Raw genomic sequence first — 10335 nt, forward strand, 5'->3', positions numbered from 1 at the left:
AGTAAAGTGTAGCACTTTCCAATGAAAGTGTAGCTCTTTATGGAAAAGTTTAGCTCTTTAAGACCATAACATAGCTCTTTATTTCTAAAGTATAGCTCTTTATGGTATCTGAAAATTCTAAAACTTAGTGGAATATCTCAAATCAGTTTTTTCTGAGTAATGTAAACATATGATAATTTGTATAATGTGTTGCTTGATCAGTTATTTACGTCAACGAGAGGTCTACTCTCAATATTCTAGTTTTTGGTAAAGTGTAGCTCTTTATAGTTAAGTGTAGCACCTTATTATCAAAGTGCAACTCTTTATGGCGAAGTATAGCTCTTTATAACCATACTATAGCTCTTTGTTGCTAAAGTATAGCTCTTTATGGTATCTGAAAATTCTTAAACTTAGTGGAATATCTCAAATTAGTTTTTTTCTAAGCAATGTAAACGTGTGATGATGTGTACGATATATTGCTTGATCAATTATTCATGTCGACGAAAGGTCCACTCACTTTTTCTCTTTTTGTGAAAAGTATAGCTCTTTATAGCAAAGTGTAGCACCTTATTATTTAAATGCAGCTCTTTATGGCGAAGTATAGCTCTTTATGACCATAGCATATCTCTTTATTGTTAAAGTATAGCTCTTTATGGTATCTAAAAATTCTCAAATTTTGTGAAATATATCAAATCAGTTCTTTTCTGGGCAATATAAATGTGTGATGATTTGTACAATGTGTTGCTTGATCAATTATTCATGTTGACAAGAGGTTCACTCTCAGTTTTTTAGTTTTTGTGAAAAGTATAGCTCTTTATAGTAAAGTGTAGCACCTTATCATGAAAGTATAGCTCTTTATGGTAAAGTATAACTCTTTATGACTATAGCGTAGGTCTTTATTAATAAATTATAGCTCTTTATGATATCTGAAAATTCTAAAACTTAGTGGATATTGCATTAAGAAAGTAATTATAGAACTCTAGTAAAATCACCATTGCACCGACCTCCATCATTACCAATGTCTACAAAATCACCACAATTATCAACATCTATCTAATACACCAAGCATAGAACCAAAAAGTTCCCAAGTACATCTCGTGAACAACCTTAAAGGATACAATATTTACAAAAATTCTCAAATTTCATTTCATGGAAAAAAAAATTGCAAAAAAGGAAAGACAGAAATTATAAAAAATTACTCAAAATTCTTTTTAACCAAAGTTTGAGAACTTATAGCTGAGAAATTAGTAGTCATGGTTTATGAACATGCTTCCGACGAAGGGGGATCGGTGTTTCCGAGAGTTTTTGGGCGCATTCGAAGTTTGCTTAGCTCCAGTGGAAATCACCGACAGTCGACAAAAGGGACAAGAGGTGATCAACGAGAGCAACGTGTGTTACAGTTTCTAGAACGTGCGAGGGTCACTAGATGCGATAATCTCGAATTCCACAAAGGAGGTCCACTTGTCATCGACGAACTCGGAGGCAGTCGACAAGGGATTTGGAGGTGATATGAGAAAGAATAGTTGATTTCACTCATAAGAGAATATATCGACGTTTTCTCCTGGAATTACGAGGACATGCCAGGACTTGATCCAAATGTAGTGACACATCGCCTCAACATCAAACCGGATGTCAAACCTATCAAGCAACAGTAGAGACGATTTCGTCCGCAGATCATGGAGGCGATTGAGGCGGAAGTCAAAAAATTAATCGATTCGGGCTTCATCAGGAAGGAACAACATCCTGATTGGCAAGAAAATATTATCCCGGTCCTTAAAAAGAATGGGAAAATCAGGATCTGCATTGACTTCAAAGACCTAAACACCGCTTGTTCAGAGGATGATTTTCCTCTTCTGATCACGGATGTCATCATTGACAACACATGCGGATTCGAGAGGATGTCCTTTATGGATGGATTTTCAGGTTACAATCAAATCAAAATATACCCGAACGACGAAAAGTATACCGCAGTTAGAACATCGCTCGGTATCTTCTGTTACATAGTCATGCCCTTTGACTTGAAGAACGCGGGTGCTACATACCAACGAGCAATGACGAATATTTTCTAGGAACACCTACGGAAGACCGCCGAGTACTATGTTAATGACTTGGTCATGAAAAGCCATAGAAAAAATGACCAATTGAAGACGATGTTTGATCTCATGCAGAGTTACCAATTGAAGATGAACCCTACCAAGTTCTTCTTGGGAATGTCCAGCGGTAAATTCCTTAGATTTGTCATCGCCACAAGAGGTATACATATTGATCCTGATAAAGTGAAGGCGATACACGAACTGCAACCCCCAAAGAACCTCAAAGAGCTCAGGGGATTGCAAGGACTATTAGCTTATATCCGTCGGTTCATCTCTAACCTCTTTGAAAAATGCCAATCATTCTCCAAGCTCAGAAAGAAGGGCATATCATTTATTTGGGATGATGCTTGTCAGAAAATATTTGAAGATATCAAAACATACCAGATGAGTCCTCTTGTCCTCATTGCACCGAAATCAGATAAACCATTTTTAATTTATGTCAAAGCGACGAACCATTCAGTAAGTGCTTTACTTGCACAAGACGACGACAACAGTCATGAACAGACAATGTACTATCTGAGTCATACTTTGGTAGGGGCTGAATCTTGATATCCAATGATCGAGAAGGAGTGCCTCACTTTGGTATTCACAATCTTGAAAATGCAACATTACCTGGTTGGACAGACGATCTACGCCATTTCCAATGTCAACCCAGTCCGGGTGTTCATGACTCAACCGGCTTTAATGAATTGGAGGTTAGCAAGATGGCCTCTACTCCTATCCTAGTATGACATGCACTTTAAGCAACAGAAGTCGGTGAAAGGACAAACAATTTGTGATCTTCTAGCGGCTAGCCCTGTGAAGGATACAACCGAATTGTATGAAGATTTGTCGAATGAAACCATGAAGTCAATACTACTTCGTATCAATAAGTGTGACAACTGTACTTCGACAGTGCTTCCTAAGCAAACAATGTGGTGAGCACTCTCGGATGTTCGAAAATATCTTCAGGAGTCGGAGTCATCCTAGTTTCCCCGGAGAAACACATATTGCCTAGAGGCTATTCACTTACCGAGTCATGCTCCAATAATGTAGCCGAATATAATACGCTGCTCATTGAACTCGGTTTCACCAAAGAGCTGGGGGATTAAATATCTCGAAGCTTTTGGTGATTCTCAACTGATAGTCAATCAAGTTCGAAGAGAGTACAAAGCCAAAAATCTAGACCTGATCCTATACCACCAGGCGACCATCGAATTAGTAGACTCGTTTGAACAATTCTTCATCGAGTACATCCCACATCTCCAGAATGTATATGTAGATGCACTAGTGGTATTAACGGTATCTTTAGCACAACCTCCTAAGACAGAACAACTGGCTACGATGAGAACTCACCAGCTTTTTATACCAGATTGCGCTTTAGACATCAAAGAAGTGCACTCGATCATAATCGAACTCGAGCCTCGAGATTAGCAATTCCCCATTATTGATTATGTCTTGCATGGTATTTTACCTGAAGATATAAAGAAAAGGGATTCAGTCTGATGAAGAGCACTGAGATTCTATTATAACACAACGACTCAAACACTGTATCGTCGTGCATATGACGGTTTGCTACTCCGATGTCTTTCAACTAAAGCGACGGAAGAGGCACTCAAAGAAGAGCATGATGGAGCATGTGGCGCACACCAACCCAGTCCTAAACTCTATGATCAACTCAGAAAAATGTAATATTATTGGCCAACCATGATAAAGGACGCAATTGACTATGCCCGACGGTGTCACTTGTGTCAAATACATGCAAATTATATGCACCAACCTTCAGAGTATTTGCACCCTTCGGCTACATCATGACCATTCGAGACATGGGGACTGGAAGTCGTTGGTCCTATTTTTCTTCCATCTGCTAAAGGTGACCGCTTCATTTTAGCAATCACCGACTACTTCTCTAAGTGAGCCGAAGCGATTCCACTAAAAGAAGACAAGCGATGTCGTAAAATTCATCAAACACATATTATTTACTAATACAGTATTTCAAGATGAATCGTGCATGACAACAGCCCCCGATTTGTTAGCAACACGTTCATTAAATTCTACAAAAAAAATCAGAAATCAAGACGTCTCGTCGACGGCCTATAATCCCACTGCAAAAGTTTTAGCTGAAGCCTTCAACAAGATCATCATAAAGATTTTATCAAAGCTTGTGAGAACTAATAAACGAGACTGGGATGATAAACTTGGTAAAGCTCTTTGGGCCTATCCTCCTACTGTGATTTTTCAAACACTCTCTTTTCGAGATGAGATTTAATGTCTCCATCCGATCAATCTTTCCTTATGAAACTCCCATGGTTTAGTTGTGGAATGCTTGATGATTTGTAGTTCTCTATCATAAAATCCCTCACTGATCTAATTAATTGACGGTGGATCCATCAAAATTCTTTATGGTTAAAATCATTCAAACTCGCACTGTGTCTAGCCTTTAACACTCCCATTGTTAAAGTCCTAACACGACATTCAAAATTTCAATTTGTTAATCTATGATGATTATAGAACCCCCTTTGTGTTAAGATCTTGCTAATTCACACCGAAAACCCCCACTAAGTGATTTGTACAAGTTAACATTTTCACTGTTATTTGTACCTTCACTCCCACTGTTTCTTGGTCAAACCTTCCTACAGTTAGGGCCAAAGTCAAAATCCTCTCTCGATTCCTTCTATGAACGAGAGGTACATTTTCTAAACCAGAATTCCCTTTCGATAAACGAAAGACTTCCACCCAAATCGAGTGATCAAACCTTTAAACAGTTAGGGTCATCTCAAACTCTCATTTAGTCAAACCTTCGAATAGTTACGACCAATGCCAAAATCTCCTCTCGATTCCTTCAATAAATGAGAAATTCATTTTTAAAACTGAGATTCCCTTTCGATAAACGAAAGGCCTCCACCTAATTTGAACAATCAAACCTATAAAATGTAGAATTGTCTCAACTCCCACTTGGTCAAACTCTCCCACGATTAATACCAAAACCATGATTCCCTTTCGATAAATGAAAGGCTTCCTTCCATTCTTCTGCACTTAAACTTTTCTACAATTTGGAATGAAGTTTGAATTTCATCTCGATAAATAAGAAATTCATCTTCAGGCTGGGTAATCAATACTATAAAAGTTAGAGTTACCCGAATCTTTTTGATTCTCGGAGTGAAGATTCCACTCTTAGTTTCACCTTTTAGGATTCTTGAAGTGGAGATCCCACTTTGAGTTTATCTTGCAGCAGGAGAGATAATATAAAATTCTTCCTCTTCGGTATCGGGTTCGTCTTTGCCCTAAAAGAAGACACGCAGGAGATAAAATATAAAATTCTTCCTCTTTGGCATCGGGTTCGTCTTTGTCCCAAGAGAAGACATAATTTTTCAACACTGGAATACATGCCTTTTATGCATAGGGGACATTATCTCGATCTCTTACTAGAGATAAGACTATGTCTAAAACACGTTGTTGGGTGGTATATTCCCGTAAAAATGACAAAGTCTACGTATTCAATATTATAACCAGTGATTATTATTAAGTTAATAATCTCTGAATCCATGCTTTTTATGCATGGGAGACATTATCTCGATCCCTTATTAGAGATAAGTCTGCGTCTAACACACGTTGTCAGTGGTACATTCCCGTAAAAATGATAAAGCCTACGTATTCAATATTGTAGCCAGTGATTATTATTGAGTTAATAATCTCCGAATCCATGTCTTTTATACATGGGGGATATTATCTCAATCTCTCATTAGAGATAAGCCTACATCTAACACATATAGCCTACATATTCAACATTGTAGCATAAAGTCTAAAAGAATTTTTTTAGCACAATGTGACATGTAGAACGTATTTAGACAATCTACATGCTATCCCAACTCAAACGATAATCGGTAAAGCCACATCAAATCCGTTGACGACTGAAGGTTTACCAAAAATCCTATGAGTATTGTGATTATTTATTCCAAATGGAATGTGAAATCATAATAGTAGAAGTACGCTAAAAAGAAAACTTTATTAATGAAGTCAAAAGAGATACAAAAGTGGTTCTATCAATCTAAAGACAATATACGGCTACAAATCTGCTGTTCTAGTTTAGAGAGCTCCTCTACATAGGGTTGCTTAAGTTCGATCTTTAGATCATCCCTGACAGAATCCTCGGTGGCATTCGGTGCCTTTGCAGCTTCATCTTTTAGCTTGGCTAGCTTTTCTTTTTCAGGCTCCAAATTCTCAAGCATTTGCTTTCGAGTGCGTTCTACGCCGGCTAATTCACTTTCAAGGATGACATGAGAATCCTTGGCATATTTTAATGCCTTTTCAAGGTTGGTTATTTCCTCACGACTCAAAGTTAAAGAATTGATCAATTCAGCCTGGGTCTTTTCCTTCCTTGAGAGAACTGTTGAATTTGTGTAACACGACCATCTCGTTTTCGGAGCTCGGTCTTGACAGATACTCGGGTGTCATGCCACTTCTTTAGCCTTGATTCCATTTGAGCAGCTATATATGAGGAAGCACCAGTAGCCTTGAGGTTCCTCAACTTTTTGAGCTCTTGTTCTAAATAATCCAAGTCTACAGCAATGAAATCGGCTAGGTCTGGATATCCTTCTTCCTTAATTCTTGTCACCTGACGATTAAGGGATCGTCTAAATTGGTCGATGGATAACCCCTGATGAAGGATTTTGTCGATCATCAAGCTTAGAAAGGAAGTAAAATTACAAAGTTCCAGGCAGATTATAGCTCTATTTGGATCATTATCTGAGATCAATGCCTTGATCGAGTAATAAAGAGATGCCAGTTATGTAAGAAAAAGATAACAAATAAGCAATCTGAAAGTTGTTGGAACCAGATTCAGTACCTGAGATTCTAAGGTAATGACAAAAGGGAAGCATACCGATGCTAGCTGAAGATCCCTTAATTTGATGTTCTTAGCTTGGCCTCGTTAACTCAGCCCCACGAATCGCTGGAGTTGGTTCAGATATAATAGTCATGGATGTACCAGCCTCATTTGTTGGTCTTGTGACTGGAACAACGGGACTACCCTCAATCCTGGTTGTAGCCTCCGAGAGCATGGGATCTAAAAGAATAGTAGTCTTGGGTTCAGAAGTGGATGGTTGAATTTCAAGTATAGCTTCAAAAACCCTAAACCCCACGAGCAAAATCCGACCAAATCAAAGACAATAAGGAAAAGGAGGGTTTAAGAACTCTTTAGGAAGGATTTTGAAGAATTTTTGAATGCAAAGAGGCGGCTTGAAGTGGTAAAAAATCCCCAAAATCCCGATTTATAAAGACCACTAGAAACCCTCTTGTAGGCGTCAAAATTTGCCTATGAAATCCCGTACGCACTCGAGGCGAAATGCAGACGATAAGTGTCATCATCAAAGCCAGAAAAGGATTATCTAGTCTTGTAAAAGCTAACAAATATACAAAGTGAGTCATTGGAGTGTACAAGTCAATGGAATGACGAACTGCGTAATACAAGTTCGGAGAAGTCAGAAAGTGTCGAACACCTCAAAGTGGTCCGCAAAAAGAAGAGGCATTTAGACCATGCTATTATTTGAATCTAAAAAAGTTCAAAACATAAAAGTTGTAGGTCTCTTTATCAAATTTCTAACACATTTTAGATTACCTCATTCTGAGATCGAACAAGAGAGTTAAGACTAAAATACCCGAGATAGTCCAAGCTGTCTCGGACATGTGCGAGACAGTCGAAGTGACTCGCGCCCAAGTCAGCTCCCAACTTGTTTTTTGATAAGATTGAGTTCTAGAACTCCTTGGGATCATCCATAAATATGTGAGTTTATCCTTAAACATGTAGAAGCTGTTACATAACAAAAAACCCACCTAAACGGATAATAACGGTTGTTCTTCGACCCTATCCACAAACACGACATTCCTATCCACAAACATGACATTCTTATCCACAAACATGGCATTTAAAACCTATAAATACACCCCTAGCACCCTCATAAAGTCAAATCTGAAGGGAACAACAAATTTTAGAGGAGCTAGGGCGAGGTTCTGATGAATTTGAGAGAGGCTAGCAGATTTTGGCGAACTCCGGTATAAAGAAGGAGCGTTTCGAAGGATCTAAGGCTCGTTCCCCCTTTTCTTCGGATTTAAGCTTAGTCTTAAATCTCAAGAAGAGCCGTGATCTCGCTTGGTCGGGATCATCGCTGCAGCGATTACTTCCTTTGTGAAGTAAGAGCTTTAATTAATTTTTTATCAACCAGATCTGATCCGAGGTGGTCCATGGATAAACCCTAACACAGGTAAAGATCTCACGCAAACAGAGACTAATAAATAGGATCTATGTATTGTTTGATAAAGTTGTAATATTGTATTTTTCATTGTGTAATGATATCTTATAAAAAGATCAACTTTTCTATTTTGTGAACTTGTAATCGATAAACGATTGTAACAGGTTCAATAAAAGATCAACTTTTCTATTTTGTGAACTTGTAATCGATAAACGATTGTAACAGGTTCAATGGCAATGAAGAAATCAACTTTTGACCCTGAACTTGTAATCGATAAACGATTGTAACAGGTTCAATGGCAATGAAGAAATCAACTTTTGACCCAAACACCTCTGTCCGCCCGCTCACGAGGAAGTCAATACTATCTCACGCTTCCGAGATAATAACATTGTCTCGTGCTTTTTCGAGACAACGACACTGTCTCGCACTTCTGAGACAGTGTCGACTGTCTCGCAAATGGGCCCGACTCGACGTGTTCTCGGTTATGTTCGTATAGCATTCTCGACCCAGTTTTAGTATATTTTGACACTCCAATTAGTATACGAGTTTAAACTGCATCTTCTTGAACCTCTAATAGGTACACAAGGTTAAACTAATTCCCGAAAACTCCAATGAGTACATGAGTATAAACTGATTCTTCCCACTCCAACGCCTTAAGAGCTTAAACTGTATAGACTCCAATTACATATGAGTATAAACTGTATTTATTCCACGACATAGCCGACGCCAGTCAACGCGTCGATAATTTCTCCAAGATGAGGCTCAGTAAAGATTCCAAGTCAAAGAATAATTCTAGGGAGTTCAATCCGATTCAGATACAAATTCCCAACAAAGGTGATCAGTTTAATGTTGATTCAACGACACGAGCCAACTCAAAAATTAACACGCCAGTCTTAGTTAAAGATTTTGACAACGGTCAGACGATAAACGCAGCACCAAAAGAATTTTGGCTATTTGCGGTCAGACGATAAACGCAACACCAAAAGAATTTTGGCTATTCGACAAAATACTAAATAGACTGAAAGATAAAGAAGTCTAAAAATTAAAAGCTAGGCGTATCATATCCAAAGTATTCTAGCCTCCTCTATAAAAGAATAAGGCTAAAACACTTTGGAGAGGGTATCTGTAGGCGTCAAAAATTGCCTATAGGGTATCAAAGGAGTAAACATCATCATCTGAGTTACAGAGAATCATCTAATGCTAAAGATCAACTAAGGAGACAAATTAACAATGAGAATCACAATCTGACGACCCCTACAAATTGAGTAAAAGTCGACATCTCAGTCAACTAGACGAGACGACACCTCCTGTGTCGACTCAAAAAGTACCCGACGTCTTGATCAGATGAGACAACACCTTCTATGTCGACTCAAAAGGCGATCGACATCTCGATCAGACAAGAAGACACCTCCATGTCGACTCAAGAGGCGGTGATAGTCGACTCAAAGTCCAATACGATACTCGAGACGAGACTCCTCCATGTCGTCTCAAAAGATGTTGGTAGTCGACTTGAAGTCCAAGACGAGATCCCTTCGTGTCGACTCGAAAGGCAGTGTCCATCGACACACCTTGAGTCAACTTGAAAGTTTCACATCTCATCAGATGACTCCCACTGAGCTAAAGTGAAGTTTCAATGCTCTTTGCGACACTGTTGACAAATGAGATTATAAGTCAATAAATATCCTTAACACAAAAATACATTACACAAGTTCGAGACACAGAACATGTCTTGGAAGCTATGAGGAAACTCATAGTTTCCGAGACAGTGTTCACTGTCTCGGAAGCTATGAGACAACTCATAGTCTCCGAGACAATGATGACTATCTCGGAAACTAGAGTGAGCTTAGCAACGATTTTCTCGAGTTTTGTGCGGTCCATGTGGCTTCATAACTCTAGGGATCATCCATAAACATGGGGAGCTGTTACAAATGAAAATCTTACCCATAACTACAAAAATAATGGCATTTAAGCGTGATGGGAGTGGTTACAAAATGGACAGGTTCGAGCCATGTTTCTGAGACAGTGGACACTGTCTC

The sequence above is a fragment of the Asparagus officinalis genome, chromosome 5 (genome assembly GCF_001876935.1).
Source record: "Asparagus officinalis chromosome 5, Aspof.V1, whole genome shotgun sequence".
Taxonomy (NCBI): Eukaryota; Viridiplantae; Streptophyta; class Magnoliopsida; order Asparagales; family Asparagaceae; genus Asparagus; species Asparagus officinalis.